At 40.9% G+C, this 17,919-nt stretch overlaps 1 protein-coding gene across 3 annotated transcripts in view; it reads right to left on the bottom strand.

The window, feature by feature from the left end:
- egfem1 (EGF-like and EMI domain containing 1) overlaps window positions 1-17,919 on the bottom strand; it is an 88,525-nt gene that overhangs the window by 19,518 nt on the left and 51,088 nt on the right. The gene's annotated exons all lie outside the window — the stretch shown is intronic.

Below are 17,919 nucleotides of genomic sequence, written 5' to 3'. Positions count from 1 at the left end.
TGTGCTAGCGTGGGTGTGTTAGCTTCATTCTCTAAAATCTAAAGACAGCCTATCCCTCAAAAATCCGTGCTTATGTCTCATTCTTGGCATAATGGTGTTTAAAGAGAGGATGTTCAGCTTGGAGAGCCTCCCTCACACCCCGTTTTAATGATGTGGCTTACATTAGGCAGAACGCAATGAGGTCCTGCCCAGCCCGCGATGCGTTGGCAGGCTCTTGTGATGTGGTGACAGCAGGCACCGTTCCCGCTCTCACAAATGTGGCCACAGGCAAGACCGTAAAACCCGCAGGGGCAAAATGGAGGTCTACATTAAACACCCTCTTTTCCGAATAAGGGAAGTTTTCACGTGTATTTTTAAATCCCCTCGTCATTCGAATCCATGTGAAAATGTCGAAATCAAATGAGTCGAGCAACTGCATCTTAAATGAGTTCACGTTGCACACGTGTGCTGGATCTGAGACACTTCAAAGCCAACAGCATCTCAGAGGCTGTTGCCGTTTTGGGAAAAATAGACTGTAATTCCAGCACCTGCTGAGTCCTCAGGCCCAGCCAACACACAACTAAACAGAACCAGGTTATGCGCCCACTTACACCTTTCTGGTGGGCTGCAGCCTGCAGAACCGCCGGTTTTTCTTTGGCAAAACAAGGTTGGTAGTAAAGTCTTATTTATTTGTTTTATCCTAAATCACAAAAAGTCTCAAAGGAATACACTGACCACCATTACAAACAGCCCATGATCTGAAACCTACATGAGGGTAAATAAATATTTAAAAACCCCAGCATGAGGAAAAACAGAACTGTGAGTGGAATATTACAATCGGTCAACTGAAATGATAGATTCTTCATATTGTAGCATCTTGGGAGCTTGACATGGCCCAGAGCATGTGTCTTTTTTCCATTTAGAACCATAATAATAGATCTGATATTTAAACATTTTTTACAAGAAAAATGGCCCGAATTGCACAGGGTGATAGAAGATTGGACTGGGCTGCCTTGAGTGGTTGATAGTCAGGAGCTGGAGTACCCAATTTGGCCGCCGTAGGTTATCAAGAGACCCCACGAAAGCAGACCTCATATATGCAGATGTTTATCAATTATGTTGGTATTGATGGGGTACCTTGACAGGAAATGTAGCCAAAGACATTTTCAAAACACACATTTATAAAGTACTTTGAATTTGGATTTTGGATTTGGATGTTGTATACGGTCGTTCCATTAAACTCGGATTAAACATTTGCTTGTTGGATTTGTGAGTTGGCTATGAGGCTACTAAATCGGACTAATAAAACAGTTTTGTGTGCAGTAAAAGGTTTTATACAAATGCAAAGCCGCAAACTTACTATTTAAAATTAAATGAATGATGAGGCATGTCATACAGGACTGAATAACATCTGCTCTGTGATCTAGGTCCAACTAATATGTTAATATATCACAAAAAATATATTATATTAAAATGGTCATTATGTCCAGATTGATTCCAGTGCGGGCGGCACAGCGGCTGAGTGGTTAGCACATCCGCGGCACAGTTTTGAGGTCATGGGATCAAATCTAGCTACCAGCTTTGCTGTGCGGAGTTTGCATGTTCTCCCCGTGCTTGCGTAGGTTTTTTCTTGGCAGTCCGGTTTTCTCCCACATTCCAAAAACATGCATGTCAGGTTAATTGGCCGGTCCAAATTGTCCCTTGGTGTAAATGAGCGAGTGAGTTGTCTGTCTCTGTGTGCCCTGCGACTGGCTGGCAACCAGTTCAGGGTGTCCCCTGTCCACTGCCCAAGGATAGCTGGGATGGGCTACAGCACCCCCGCGACCCCAGATAATGGATGGATGATTTCAGTGCTTTTTAATGCAAGGCCTGATATTTTATGGTTGGTTGCAGGGTCTTATCCATCTCAGCATGTAAAATCAAACACTACCCACGACATACATGGAATGTAAACAATATGGAATAACTTCCGTAAATTCCGGACTATAAGCCGCTACTTTTTTCCCAAACTTTCAACCCTGCTGCTTATCCAGTGATGCGACCAATTTATGTAATTTTTCTAACGGCCGCCAGCGGCGCTCGAGTACAAAAGGTAAGATTTAGACTGCAACTTCTTAGCTTGTGCACAAATTAAATTAGCGTAGACATATCCTCATCATGCTATTTGAAACAAAAAAAGGCACATGACGCAACCTTCAAGTTAAACGCAATCGAGCAGTCCGATAAAGAAGGAAACTTTACTTTGCGAGCGTGATGCAAGCGTGTTTTTTAATTAGGGAACATGGGACGATGTCTATATGACAAAGTCTCTTTCCCACACTGAAGGAAGACAACTTTGATGACGTCAATTATAAGGAGGAAGATAAAAACGGTTTACCGTGCTAATTTCAAGTATGATATGTTTTTTTAATAGAGCTGTTTCTTGTGTAGAGAGCGTGTTCCTAGTAGCGTTTTGCTACCCTTCACAGGCACGGTTTGGGATGAAAGTTATAATATTATTATTAAAGCTTTGAAAACTCTCTCGGTGTACCGTCTTTCTTTGTAAATATGTGTAACCATGTATAATATGTATTTGTAACTGTATATTTTTGTAATGTATAATTTTAGAAACTTATTCTGTTATGTTTTGTACGAGCAAATGAGAAAGAAGGGGCGGGGCAAACACGGCCTGACAGGAAGTGGAGTAAAGGTGAGACGTTTTTGTGGACGCGGCCGACAATAGTGGATATTTTTTTTTCCCACCCTTTCCTTTGAAAATATACACTTTTTTCCTTGGATTACTTTCAACGGGCACCTGGACTCTGCAGGTCTGCATTAAATTTAAAGTACCGGTATCATTTTCCATTCAATTTGCCAGCTGTGTTTTTTTAACTTAATTGGGTATTGGTTAATTTCGTGTTTGAATTGCGTTTTTTGAATGTGGGCGCATGCGGCTAATATACAGGTGCGGCTTGTGTATGTTCAAAATTGGTTTTCCTCCCGAAATGTGGTAGGTGCGGCCTATAATCAGGTGCGCTCTATAGTCCGGAATTTACGGTAAATGTTGGTGGACGTACTTCTTGTATATATTAGAAATTCTGAATACTACACTTTTCAGATCAATAGGAAAGCCAAATCTTGAGTAATAGTAAATACCGAAATCACACACTGATACAATTTTCACAAGTAATGATTTTCTTTCAGAAAAATGTTTACATTTTTTAGGGAAATAAATGTTAACCTATTTTTTTTTCTTTATCTTTTTTTTATATTGTATTTTTAATGGTAACTTACCATCCTTTCAATTTCTGTTTCTAATGGATAAATGACCAACAAATACTGGCATTGGCTAAGAATGCGAATACCAATACCTTAAAAAAAGTTTGGACATCAATACCTGTTATCAGTACTCACCAACGGACATGTCAACCCAATAGTTTCCTAGTCTACTAAACTCCCAATAAAGGCCCGGTCACACAGCCTTTCACGGGCGTAGCGAGGCTGAATCACGGCCAGAAATTTCTGCCCGTGAAGCAGACGCTGTTGGACGCTTTGAGATTGCGATACAGACGAGATACTGCCGTGCTTTACACGCGGTAAGAAATTCACACGCGATTGGCCGTGCGAAAAAGTTTTGCGCTGCTCAAAACTTTAGGGCCCGGTCACACAGCCTTTTGCGTCTGTATCGCGGGTAAAATCTTGCGATTTTTTTTTTGCCCGTGGTTGCCCGCGGTAGAAAGGCGCAAAATTGGCCAACCCGCTGTTCATCCGTGGTATGCCCGCAAAACAGACGCCGGCGACTGTTCCGCTTCGTCATTGCGTCAGTTCCCCGTCATTTCCGCGTGTGGACCACGGGTATAAAAGCTGCCGAGCCGGGCTGTAGAAATCATAACCGCTCAAGACACAGTCCCGTGAAGATCAAGATTTCAAGCTATGGCACCGAAGAAGAAGCCAATATGTTATTATTGTATTAGTTTTTCATTTTTATTTTATTATCTTGTTATGAAATGAAAAGAAATGTCAAGAAATAAAAATGGATTAAGACGGGGTCACTACGGTGACGGGGATCAATGTTCACCCCTTGACATCTCGAGCACAACTGACGTGTGCTCGGCAAATCGCGCTGTATATATGCGGAGAACGGCGTTTGACTGTCACACGCGTTACACACGCTAATTCACGTGATAACACCGCGATACAGGCGCAGAACAAACGTGCTATGACCGTGCTATGACCGTGCTATGACCGTGCTCCACCCGCGATTACCCGCTAAAATTTCGCGTCCTACCCGCGTGTAACCACGCCCTGGCCGCGGCAGTAGCACGTCGTTCCGCGTCTGTACCGCGTCATTACCTCGTGTGTACCACGTGTGCCGCCCGCGGTTACCCATGCTCTAAAGTTTTGAGCAGCGCAAAACTTTTTCGCGCGGCCAACCGCGTGTGAATTTCTTACCGCGTGTAAAGCACGGCTGTATCTCGTCTGTATCGCGATCTCAAAGCGTCCAACAGCGTCTGCTTCACGGGCAGAAATTTCTGGCCGTGATTCAGCCTCGGTACGCCGGTGAAAGGCTGTTTTGACCAGGCCTTTAGACCACGGGTAACCGCGAGGTAAAGACGCGGTACGAACGTGCTAGGTTGGGTACGGCCGCGGCCAAGACGTGGATACACGCGGGTAGGACGCGAAATTTTAGGGGGTAATCGCGAGTGGAGCACGGTCATAGCACGTTTGTTCTGCGCCTGTATCGCGGTGTTATCACGTGCATCAGCGAGTGTACCGCGTGTAAGCACGGTCAAACGCGATGCAGCGAACCTTGAGATTAGCTTCGGAAAAAATCCATAAAAATTCATTCAACTTGGAGGGGTTCAAGAGACCACCTCTTCAATCCATGACCAAGCGCTTTGCCAAAGGAAGCCACAAATTGCGGCAAAACAGAAATGTGGAGGTTTGGTGGTTTCTATACACTCAGTGTTTCACTTAGCTTCAACCTCATTTCTTCTTTCTGCTGATTTGGTCCACTCCTATGTTTAAGCCCAGCCACTGCCCGTGATTGTGTTCTCACGCTCACAGCATGACGTCTGGGCCTGCATCAGCAGTAGTTCAGCCGTGAGTCGTTCAAGACCCATTAAGGATGATATCATGTAGTTGAACTCATTGAACTCTATTCTGAAATATACTGTCCCTGTGTCTTAGTTTTTACAGATGACTTAGATTCAAATCGGGTTTCCTAATCTAAATTGCGTTAGTTTTTGTACTTTTAAGTATTTTTGAGGGAACATTTTGTTTGTCTGTTTGTATGTTTGTGGTCTTTTATTTGGGCACACCATGACAAACAATATCAATCATTAACAAAAGGATACAACTAAATTTTTGCTCACAAACAGATGTAAAATACAATTATATAATAGAAAAAACATGTGCCCAAAGAGGGTAGGCTGAAGCAGAAGCTTTAAAGTGCCTACTCCTATTCCATTTTCTTTTTTTTGCAGAAAATACATATTCAAAAAAAGATAACAACCAGAACAACAACAACAAACCAACCTAAAACTTTACCCCAGAAAAGGCTCAAAATTCTACCACTAGCAACACGTATAACATCTAATACTCAAAGAAACTCTGGATATGTTCATTTTCCAAATAGAGTAATCAACCCCGCCCATAAAATCAGTGGTTGATCTCTGCCCAGTCTGGAGGACATTGCTGGCTTGCACTACCACAAGTGTGCCAACGATATAATGAAAGACTCCTCTCAATCCAGCCACCACTTGTTTGACCTGTTGCCCTCCGGTAGGCGCTACAGGTCCTTTACAACAAAGACTAACAAGCTCAGAAACATTTCTTTGCCAGGGCCATCACCACCCTAAACAAGCAAGCAAGACTGTTGTATCAAGCAACGTTACTTTTTATCGACCTAATTGTTGTTGCTGCTAAATATTATTCCACTACTCTTATTGCACTACGATGCACTTTTCTTTTTTGCACTATTATTAAGAAACAAGGTTGCACTTATGACTTAGGCAAGTGTCCAATCACGTCCTGTAAATATTTTTGCCTCTTTTTCTCATCTACATTTTTATTACATGTTTTTCTTGTTTATCCTGGAGTACCATGTTGCAAGCAATATTCACTACGATGTTATTGATGAGACTAATCCATTTATATTTATCAAAAATAAGCAAGGTTTTTTTATTTTTAATTTTTTTTTTAATTAATTTAAAGTACGGAGACGTTTGAGGTCATCATGTAAATAATTCCTTAGATTAATAGATTTTCAGGTGGCACAATAGCTTTCAAATGTTGTGCAAACTTAATGGACATTGAAAATATGCATTCCATGTCAGGCGAAAGGTCTCAGGTTCCAGAACGGCTTGTTGGCAAGGAGAGGAATGGGCACCACCAGGCTGTACTTGCCTAAGACACATCACAGAAAATGGTCCCCCGACGATCCTCGGGGTTAAGGGATATATCTATTTAGTTTTTTTGTGTGTTTCTGGTGATTTCAACACTATGGATTCTGTATAGTTCTAACAATTCTGAAATCTCATCTCATCTCATCAGCCGTACCGCTTATCCTCATTAGGGTCGCAGGGGGGGCTGGAGCCCATCCCAGCCATCTCCGGGCAGTGGGCAGGGGACACCCTGAACTGGTTGCCAGCCAATCGCAGGGCACACAGGGACAGACAACTCATTCGCTCATTCACACTTAGGGACAATTCGGACTGGCCAATTCACCTGAAATGCATGTTTTTGGAATGTGGGAGGAAACCGGAGTGCCCGGAGGAAACCCACGCAAGCACGGGGAGAACATACAAACTCCGCACAGAAAGTCTGGAGCTGGATTTGAACCCACGACAGGTTCCCATGACATGAACTGTGCCGCACAAGCGCTAACCACTGCGCCGCCGTGCTGCCCCAATTCTGAAATGACAGTACAAAATGATGCAAATAGTCTCGTGAACCTAATTGAACCTACTGAAAACGTAATAAATTCCAATATGATCAGATAAATAAAGTACACCACTATCAGTAATCTTGAACTTACACAAAACACAAATGTCCTTGATTTCAAAATCCCCATTACATGAACATAAATTTGATTTTTCCTTTCAGGCAATTAGTTCATTTTGTAATGTGTTTTTTTTTCACCTTAATTGAAAATAAAATATAAATAGGAAATACATGTACGAAATGTTAAAAGAAAAAAAGCTGCAATTACTTGGTAGCTAAAAGTTTCTATTTTAGCAAAAAAGGTCTAAATTTCCTTTTTTTTCAATTTTCTATAATTCACTCTACTGAATTTATTTTAATATATTATAATTTGATTGAAATATAAATAAAGTGCAAAAGGGTTTTGACTAAAAACAACACTTTCCTGAGAATAAAAAATGTTCAATACAGAAAAAATGTCATTCCGTGTGTATAAGATAATAATGAATCAAGATCATCTTGAGAAAACCTTTAACATATGTGCTTTACTTGCTAAAACGATTTTCATGCAGGATACACCACTAACTGTCATGTTTACCGATGTGAATCACCTGTGCCCGCTCCTTTGGCGCCAACTGCCTCGGACTCTAAAGGGCTCCCGATCAGTACTTGTACCCACTCCTGTCTATTCCCTTTTGTCTGTCTGTCTGCGAATCTCAGTTAAAACTAGGCTAGCCTTTTTCGACCCTGACTCCCACCTGTCCCGTTTTTTCTCCTGTCTGTCCCCCGGCTTTCGACCTCTTTTTGTCCCCGACCACGTCTACTCTCCTTTCCTGGCTTACGACTCATTTCCGACCCCCACCACGTTTTTGCTCTCCTGTCCCTGCTACTGACCCGTTTGTCCCTTCCCGACACCGCCATTGCTCGCCACGGAAAATATACTTCCGCGTTCAGAGCGACCAGCTTCCCGCGTCCAGCAATCACCGGATCGTGGGCGCAACCCTTTCCCTTTCCTCCAATAAAACTCACAACGCAAGTGGGTCCTGTCTCCGTTCTGGTCCTGACACTAACTGGACTTAAATCTATAAGTTATCGATACCCTCATGTGAAGAGGGCACTACTAATTTATCTAATTTTCTTCCAACTTTCTTTTCATACAAGGGAGTTTGGAAGACTGTCTGAGTTATTCATATTTCTATTAACTTTTTGATATAGAAGTTATTAATATTGTAAATTCCATAATTTAACTGTCAGCATACTATAACGGCTTTAACTACTTACATATCTAGTATGCAATAATGGCCGTATTGCATACTGCAAGGCCATTATCGAGAAGAATATCATTTGAAATACAGTATTTTTTGTTAATGTTTCCAACAAAATCACCAGATGTTGGTATCTTTAGACCACAGGTGTCAAACAGGCGGCCCGCGGGCCAGATAAGGCCCGCTAAGGGATTAAATCCGGCCCGTGAGACAACACTCAGAGAAGCGCAAGAGAAAAACAAGCCGCAGGTTGAAATATGTCAACTTGATGTTGCCAAAGCCAGGTGCCTCAAACAAAGACACTGTACTTGTATTTCTCTCTCTCTCTCTCTCTCTCTCTCTCTCTCTCTCTCTCTCTCTCTCTCTCTCTCTCTCTCTCTCTCTCTCTTTTCCACCCCTTTTCTCCCACTCGCTGTCTCTTTCACTCTCTGTCTCTCTTTTTCTCTTCCTTTGTTGCTCTTTGTCTCTTTCTCTCTCTGTGTTTTTTTAACTTCTTTCGCTCTAACTTCCTTTTTACCTTTTCTCGCTTATCTCTTTCTCTCTTCCTACCCTTCGCACTTTCTTTTCTCTTTTCTCTCCTTCTGTCTTTCTATTTCTCTTTGGATTTCTTTCTTCTGCTCCCTTTCTTTCCCCCTCTCTCACGACTTCTCTTTTTATCTCTTTTGTTTCTCCCGCTCTCTCCCTCTCTCTCTTTCTTTGTCCCGCCCTCTCTCTTTTTCCCTCCTTCTTTCTCTTATTTCTTTATCTCTTTTTATTTCTCTTTAATCTACTACTCCGGCCCCCGACAGGATGTTTGCTCTATCGTGTGGCCCCCGAGTTAAAATGAGTTTGACACCCCTTCTTTAGACGGTAAGACAACTGTTGCACAAAACAATCTTTAAATAGTTATTTACTAATTAGCTATTTTTTGGACAGACAAATAATGTAGTAACAATAATAATTAATAGGTGTTTTCAAAAAATAAACCCAATTAAGGGTACCTAATGTTTTCAAAACTTAACAGTTTTTAGCAGTTTTTATTGTCGGTAATGCCATTTTTGTATGAGGTTAACAATATACTGCAGTACAATATGGCATTCCTATTCACACAAAGAAAAGGTGACTACTTATAGTATTAACCACAGAAGCCTGTGAAGTGTCTGCTGGTACTTGTTAGTTTGGGACCGTCCCACTTCCTCTTTCAAAGTTTATAGGTAAGCACAGAGGAGCTGGTATACAACAACTACCGCACACACTGTCATCACCCAGAAGACTCCGTTTCTGAGCGAAATGAGCTAATTAAGACGGGAGGATTATTTCCAGATTCCAGTTTGTGCAAGAAAGAGTGCTGTCAGCCAATAAAGCCGGTCCACGCAGGACCACACAGTCGCATGGACCACAGAAATAGAACTGTTTTCAGACCTTCAGGTTGCGTTATTTACAACTCTGAGCTCAATTGTATTCCACATCTTAAAAATATAACTAAAATAAGGTTTTATCATCTCAAAAATCTAAGCAGGAATCAACTCATTTCTCTCTCAGGCATACACAGAGGTTCTGATGCATGCTTTCATATTAGGGGCGGCAGTAGCTCAGGAGGTAGAGCGCTCGTTTTGGGATCAAGGGATCCCAGTTCGAATCCCGGCTTGTCCGTGTTACATGTCGAAGTGTCCTTGGGTAAGACACTGAACCCCTAATACCCCCAATAAGCAGGTTAGCGTCTTACATGGCTGCAATACAAGGCCGCTATTGGGAAATGTGAAGCACACTGTAAAGCGCTTTGGGAAGTCATTGACTTGAAAAGCGCTATATAAATGCAGATCATTTCATTTCATCTTCTCTTTATGATTGATGAAATGCCCTGCTCTACTGCAAAATTACAGAGCACATGTTCGGAGGGAGTGATCCCATTACGCCGGTTTCGAGTTTGTTGCATTGTGCATTGCAGGATTTTAAAGTACTTTTACTGGTTTTCAATTGTCTTGAGGTCCTCTGGCTTACTGTTCCTAGGGTGAGGAACAAAACCTATGGTGAAGCAGTATTAAGATATTTTGGTCCATACCAAGGAGATGGTCTCTTGGAGGATATCAGGTCTGCGGGGACTCTTGATGGTTTTGATAAGTGGCTCAAGACCCACTTTTTTAAGATGACTTTTAATTGATTGTTTTTAATTCGTTTTGATTTGTTTAACTTCTAATCTTTACTTTAACTTCACCTTTTTATGTTTTGTTCTACAGTTGTTTTTATTCATGGTTTTATTTTAGTGATTCCTCATTTTTCTTCGGTAAAGGTGAGAGGGTAGGGGGGTAACTCTGGTAGAGTGTGGTTCAATGGCTGAAAATCTTGAGGCCATCTGCTGCCATCCCTATCAGAGTTGATATCCCTTCCTCAGGTCTCTTTCCTCACATGGTTAGTCTGGGCCTTGCCGTAATCATATTTCATTTCTATTACTTTTTATTATGTTTTTGTTATACGTTAACCATAGTGTGAGTCTGTGTATTACGCGTTTCTGGATGTTGGGAAAAAAGGAGGGATTTTTTGTTGTGTTTTCATTGTCTTATTGTACCTTGAATGTTTAATGTTTTTATACAGTACTCCGAATGGCAATTCATTGCCTGAAAAGTGCTTTACGAATACATTTGATTTGATTTAAATTGATAATGAGAAAACAGAATAAAACTCCCTGGTGTCATTTATGGTCGCTACACTAAAAAAGGCAACAGTAACAAGTGGGCTTGTCGGTAGAACAACACATTTATTTATCTCTAACACCAACTTTTTGGCATTGGACATCAAAGTTGCAAAAGTAAGTAACGACGTCAGCATAAAAGTCTGTTTCCACAGAAAAAAATATCAGTTAAGGCCAGGACCCCATAAACGCTGTGTGAAACATTGTGTGTGCTGTAGTTACAAGCTTTCTGAGTCATGAACACTTTATCATGAATCTCATTACTGGATCACGCGTGCGGACAAAAATATCCCAAAGGAAATATCTTTGTCCATTTTCGGGGTTTTAGAAAAAGATCTGGTCGGTTTCACTGCCCAGACCGTGCTGCGATTCATTCCTGGACTTGTGGTGAAAAATGTACCCCTGGCGTGAAATATCCCACCCCGCGCAAACATTACTAAAACATCCAAATCTTTGAGGAATGGAATAGAACAGTAGAACATTTGCACCTTGTATCCCTTGCAGAAATCCCTTTTTTGCAAGTTGAAAATATTTCTGAACTTCCGTCTCCCGTTTTATCCATTGAAAATTTGAGTCACTTTCAGCGTACAGACGCTGCCCTACTTCCGAACGAAATAGGTTTCGGAAGTTGAATTTCTTCGTAAGTTGCTTCAGTGCTATATTTTGTATGTTTAACGTTTGTATAAGTATGTTTAAAGCTTGTATAAGTAACCTGTAATGTTTTGTACTAAAAACATCAGTTAACTTACTTTTAGAAGATGCGCTTCAAGAGGTCCTTCATGGTAAAAAGTGGCCGAAAAAAAGCGTTGCGATCATTTTCATAACAGCATCAAGCTTTCTTATTCCACTTTCATTTCAAAAGAAACGGCTCGCCTCTTTACACTTTACACCTTCCTTATTGAATGGATGCACGGGATATTAAATAAGAAAAATGTAAAAGTTATTAGCGCGCTGGCGATAGTATAGACATCGAAAGTATAGAATATTTACACACGAACTAGGAAGTGGAAGCGGATTTTTTTCTTCTGGGCTGATGTTGGGTGACCTCTCACAACGCTACACACCGGTAATGCGGAAAGAAGCACTACAGTAATGTCCTTTACTCTGAAAAAGGTGCACACAATACAAAATCTAACGGATATTTTTCGACATCCCGAAAAAATGTTCGTATCTACCGTTTTAAGTCGAATGATCGTAAGTAGGGGAGTGTTTCTAATAAGCTTTATGGTAGAGCACATTACAGTTTTCAATACATGTGATATTCGGACAATTACTGTTTTAAATAGCTTGTCAATCGCCATTAAAGCAGCTCGTTTACATGTCCATCAACTGGTAAGAAAAGGTGGTGTCGTTCTGCCAAAGTAAATATTTTCAACTTGCTCAAAAGAGATTTCTATACAAGGTGGATATGCTCTGTGCTCTACTGTTCTTTTACATTCCCCCAAAGATTAGATACAAAGTTGTTTCAGTGACGTTTGCACGAAGGGGGACATTTAATGCAAGGGAAAGGGGGCATTTTTTTCGACCCAACACCAGGGACCAGTGTTACTTTGACACGTTCCTGGAATGCAATTGACTTTTCCCGGTAACCATCTCATTCTCATCTCATCTCATTAGCTACACCGCTTATCCTCAGTAGGGTCGCGGGGGTGCTGGAGCCCAACCCAGCAATCCTCGGGCGGTGGGCAGGGGACACCCTGAACTGGTTGCCAGCCAATCGCAGGGCACACAGGGACAGACAACTCGCTCGCTCATTCACACCTAGGGACAATTTGGACCGGCCAATTCACCTGAAATGCATGTTTTTGGAATGTGGGAGGAAACCGGAGTGCCCAGAGGAAACCCACGCAAGCACGGGGAGAACATACAAACTCCGCACAGGAAGTCTGGAGCTGGATTTGAACCCACGCAGGAGGTTCCCAAGACATGAACTGTGCCGCACATGCGCTAACCACTGCGCCGCCGTGCTCCCGGTAACCAGTAATGTGTATATTAAAAATTGGGACTCAAATGTCGTAACAACATGGTGCGTTACTCCGCTACTTGTTTAAAACAGTTTGCGGAATTAAACATCATTTATTGGGCACCTTTTCCCCCCGCCCAGGACGGATTACTGCACCCATAGTCCGCCAGCATCACACCGCTAATCACATCGTCATGGAGGAGTTGGCGTGTTTGTATGGTCCTTCAAAGTACAACTCAATACAGTTACGGTGGCACCGTTCCAAGCATAGAGTACAAACAATTATCAATCCATCCATTATCTGCACCGCTTACCCACAGTAGGGTCCTTGGGGTGCTGGAGCCCATCCCAGCTATCTTCAGGCAGTGGGCAGGGGACACCTTGAACTGGTTGCCAGCCAGTCATAGAGCACACAGAGACAGACAACTCACTCGCTCATTCACACCTAGGGACAATTTGGACCGGCTAATTAACCTGACATGCTTGTTCTTGGAATGTGGGAGGAAACCGGAGTGCCAGGAGGAAACCCACGCAAGCACGGGGAGAACATGCAAACTCCACACAGGAAGGTTCAATCTCATGACCTCAGAACTGTGCCGCACACGCGCTAACCACTGCACCGCCGTGCTGCCCTACAAGCATTTATTTCCATTGATAGTCTCACAATCAGGTATACTCACAACTAAGCTGTTTTTACTGTTAAGCATTGTCAATTTAATACTGCGGTATGACATTCTCATTAGTGTAACCTCATCACATACGCACCTTTTGTTTATGTATACGACTATGTTGAGTCGAATGAGTACCTTGTTCGTGGTCTATCTGACACAGCCTTGACATTTAACACTATTTGATAAAATACTGAAATCAGGGAATAAGCTTAGATGCACAAGTTTGATTGTGTGTCACCAGTAACAAATGGTAGGTAACATGTGGGAGGGGGCGTGGCTTGTATAGAAACAACAAACAAACCGTAAATCAATGGAACAAACGTGAGCACAGAATGTACGGTCTTTTTATGTGTAAAAATATTTCTGCAAAACACCATGCCTGGAAAAAAAGAACATATTGTATACACTCAGCAACGGAGGAAAACTTTGTGTGGTTTGAAGCCCATAGACAAAATTGATATGGAGTTTCTCGACTAAGTATAAGATAGCAAGCGGTCAAGATAAAACAAGAAATATGAAGGTTTCGCCGCTACCACAGGTGGGTGTCCACGTTTTATTCTATTTTTTAATTTCTTATTATAAAGCTATTTCTAAGCAGTTTTAGGTGGTCAGCTTCAATGCAATATAGTCGATCATTTGTAACAAGATCATTATTTTCAGAGTTCTGCTCTATTTTTGCGAGTCAAAAATCCAAAAGGGAACTGAATTACTATTTAATGAGGTAACTACAAATGGTTTTCAGTAACAAACACAGTGAACACCTTATCATGAATCTCAGTACTGGATCATGTGCGCGGACAAAAATATCCCAAAGGCAATACCATTCTTTATTTTTGGGTTTTAGGAAGAGATCTGGTCCGTCTCACAGAACAGACCATGTTGTGATTTCCTGCCCGGCGACTGAGAAACAGCACACCGTAGTTGGAGGGAAAGGGCCTCCAGAAAGACTGATAGGCCCATTATTTCCACGACGCATTCCACTCATGGATCATTACAATGTTAACAGCGGAGATACGAGGCAGGGCCATGAGTTTAAGAGCAATATCTCCTCCAGTGGTTTACAGTAAATCTTAGAAAACTATCATTTCGACGGCAGACTGTAAGACAATTTGATTAAATGCCATAAACATGCCTTGGGTTCTCCATGAAATGGATGATAACGTACAATAGAAGACACAAAAAACATAATGTATGTTAAAAGTTGTAAAACACATTCTGGGCTTTGGGGTTTGTGGGGGTTTAAACATAGTTTTGCCACTGACATGACGTTTGTGTGAAGCTGTAACGTCACCTTATGTGTTTCAATCATGTCGTTTTGAAAGTGGAAAACTAAATCTGTAGCGACCCCTGCTGGAATGAAAAATATTACTACTAGCCCAAAAACAAGACTGTGAGGAAACCAATAATATATGTTTCATGTGGGGGAGCGCACCCCTGCAAAGAAAGAAAAGAAAAAAAACGACAGGGCCTGGAGAGGGATGGGTGCCTTCAGGCTGTACTTGCAAAACACACACCCAAGTAGGTGGAGCCCCCTACGACCCAGGTGGTTAAGGAACCCGTGAAATGTATGGTATTTATTATGAACTCATGTATATTCTTAAACGGGAGTGACATCAGATTTGGGTCTCCATGGTCAAGAAAATTAGGCTACAAATATTTTTTATAGTCCACCAGTTTGACACACATCTGAAATTACTCCATCCATCCATTATCTGCACCGCTTATCCTCAGTAGGGTCGCGGGGGTGCTGGAGCCCATCCCAGCCATCTTCGGAGAGTGGGCAGGAGATACAGGGCACAAAGAGACAAACAACCATTCACTCATTCACACCGAGGGAAATGTGGGGGGAAACTGGAGTGTGAGGAAATCCACACAGGCATGGGGAGAACATGCAAAGTCCACACGCCCTCTAAAGTAACTCATTTGCAAAAATTATAATTTCATTTTTTTGTTTTGACTATTGTTATTAAAGTAATAATAACATTATTAAGTTGTTTATTTGATTTGGAAAAGAGGGAGTTTGTTTGGGCCATACCTCTCAACCATTAACATTTATCAACTAATATTTTGATATTTGATCTTGTTCATGAATGAGCACAATGTTTATTTAACAATTTCGTGCCTACCCAGAGTGGAAAATACTTTATTTCATTATTTCATTGGCCATTGTTTACAAAATCTCATGTCTTAAGTGGAAATATTTTGATAAATAAGGTGATGAGTACAAAACCATAATCAAATCATCGAAATTACAAGCACAGAGGAAAGGCTTTTATTTTCTGTAGTGCCTCCTAAAGGTAGAAATGACTTTATTCGTTAATAACTACAATATATACTTAACAAATAACCAATCATTTAAGGGTGCACGTTTTTATTTATTCTACATGATATGAAGGCACAGGTGGATAGTAAAAGAGTACTTTACTCCGTTACCATTACTTGAGTAGGTTTTGGGAAATGTTGTACTTCCAGGAGTATTTTTAAATCCCTATACTTTCCCTTTTACTTGAGTACATTTGTGAAGAAAAAACAGTACTTTTAGTAGGCAACATTGAAGTCGTTACTCCGTTACTTAATGAATCCCCTCCATTAGAGTATGCGTCTGTCTGTCTCTGCTAAGGCGCATTTATTTTGACGCAGAACTCTGCCAGGCTCTACCATGTTTAACCAATCAGACGTAGCAGCCTCGTCACGTGACCATATTCAACTTCAGCGGGGAAAAGTTGATTACGAGTGAAACAGATCGAAAATGTCACTTAGCAATACCATCTATGAAAACACAGAAGACGAGGAGCACCCCTGCCCTCACATCAAAAATGTTTTCCCTTTAAAAAAGGGTACAAAACACCAGCTACAATATGCAATTGTTCCTTTGTTCGAGTTTATTGGCTAGCTTGTTGTTCTGCTTGCAGAGCCTGTTAAGATAAGTATTGGGGCTTTAAGTGTGCTACTTGGTGCTACAGGTAACTACGTGATTTATAATATTTTTATTTTATTGCTCAATGAAACACTTGAATTTACGTTGATTATTTTAATCTACTTTTAAATTAAATTTATTTTTGTTGATTGATAGACTTTTATAATTTAATGATCTGATTGGTTGTCCTTAAAAAATCAATAAATACGACGATGCTACAGTTACTCAGTACTTGAGTAATTTTTTCACCAAGTACTTTTTTAATTTTACTCAAGTAAGTATTTGGATGACTACTTTTACTTGGGTAATATTATTCTGAAGTAACTATACTTTTACTTAAGTACATTTTTTGGCTACTCTACCCTCCTCTGCATAAAGGGAGCAGTCGTGATTGTCAACCATCTTGCTACCAAGGGAACCCCCAAAAAACAAAAAACTTTTGAAAGTCCGGGCATTAGTTTGTATTCTCCCTTGTGCTTTTCAGCACTTGACGTGCACAACATCCTACAGCGACATCTCGTGGACAAATATACACATTGTCCCTTTGATAAAATCAAAATCAAAAACAACCCTTTTCCGGGGTAAAATAGGATGTTTTAACTTGTCCAGTACACATTTTAGTCATTAAAAGTGGGGCTACTTGGATCCTACATTGATGACATAAGCTATAGTAGCTAAAAAAGAGGGAGAGGGGCTGGGGTAAGCTTACCTTCCACTCAAAGTGAACAAATAAAACTAACGTTATACTTAGTGGGTCTTAAATCAGCTTCGCTTCCCTTCACAGCAGCCCCTTGTTGCATCTTGACTGGCAGAAACAAAGGGTATAAGTTTCGGATGGGTACAATTAAATTTCAACAATTGCGGAGTGCACATGTATCTGGGTAGAGCAGTGCAAGCTCATAAAAAGAGCAGAAAATATGAAATATACAATCCCATATTTTCATTTAGAACTTGCAAGGGGAATTTACCGAGGAGCTGTTATGATTCCATACAAACACGTGATGGCAGCAAACGCTTGTCAAAGTTGATACTGTAGTTAAGCAGTAAGTGTGACTTGCTTAGGGAAAGCTGATACTCTAATGCAGTGTTTATCGATCTTTTTTTGAGCCGAGGCACGCCTTTTTTGGCGAAAAAATCTTCAGGCACACTTTCTGTCGAAAATGTTATGATACTGATTCCTAGCACCATTTTTTTTATTATTTTAAAGCTTAAACGACCATCGCCTAAATTTACAGTGTAACATTTTTATCATTATTTAAGGTCACCGTGGATCTGGAGGTAATACAGGTTATTTATTTTGGTTAATAATTTTACAGTGATTTTACGATATTTATTACTTTTAATAAGTTTTACTACATATATATTTTCTGTTTCTAAAAAATCACAAGATAAAAATAATACTTAAAATGAGCAAGAAGATCTGCCAGTATGACTTTTTATGTTACTACATTCACTTTTTCTGTTTGTTTTTTTAAATGAGGAATTATCAATCCAAATAAGTACAATTAAAAGCAATTCTTTTAGAATGATTAATTATATTATTTCTATTGGAG

Source organism: Urocampus carinirostris, chromosome 10, assembly GCF_059441175.1.
Source record: "Urocampus carinirostris isolate Australia breed hairy pipefish chromosome 10, RoL_Ucar_1.0, whole genome shotgun sequence".
NCBI lineage: Eukaryota > Metazoa > Chordata > Actinopteri > Syngnathiformes > Syngnathidae > Urocampus > Urocampus carinirostris.
This window is presented reverse-complemented; position numbering and strand designations above follow the sequence as displayed.